The sequence below is a fragment of the Fulmarus glacialis genome, unplaced genomic scaffold, assembly GCF_000690835.1.
Source record: "Fulmarus glacialis isolate BGI_N327 unplaced genomic scaffold, ASM69083v1 scaffold19506, whole genome shotgun sequence".
Taxonomy (NCBI): domain Eukaryota; kingdom Metazoa; phylum Chordata; class Aves; order Procellariiformes; family Procellariidae; genus Fulmarus; species Fulmarus glacialis.
Window position 1 is genome coordinate 696 of NW_009220238.1, and position 326 is coordinate 1,021.

The following is a 326-nucleotide window of genomic DNA, read 5'->3' on the forward strand; positions in this document are numbered from 1 at the left end:
GTCCCCTCCCCACACCCAGAGCCACCGCTCCCCTCCCACACATCCCCCGGCACCTCTGCGGTGGTGGGACCGCCCTGCCAGCGGGCTGGCTACAGTGACAAGTGGCAGTGGTGGATGGGGACACCCAGGAGGTGGGTCAGGCTGTAACCCCCACATTTTTGGGGAGATATTGCCCTGAGCTTTGCTGGATGTGGCTGGGAGGTTCTGGACAGCCCGGGGGAAGCGCCTGGGCTCCCTCTCCCCACTCAGAGAGGGGACAGTGGGGGGACACAGCTCCTCCATCACCACCTTGCACCCCCCCAGGCTGTGCTGAGCACAGGCAGCCC

General features: G+C 66.6%; 1 protein-coding gene across 1 annotated transcript in view; it reads right to left on the bottom strand.

Annotated features, from left to right (window-relative positions):
- Positions 1-326, bottom strand: part of LOC104078878 (fibroblast growth factor receptor 4-like) — a gene marked incomplete at both ends in the record, with an annotated part of 4,808 nt that overhangs the window by 690 nt on the left and 3,792 nt on the right. The gene's annotated exons all lie outside the window — the stretch shown is intronic.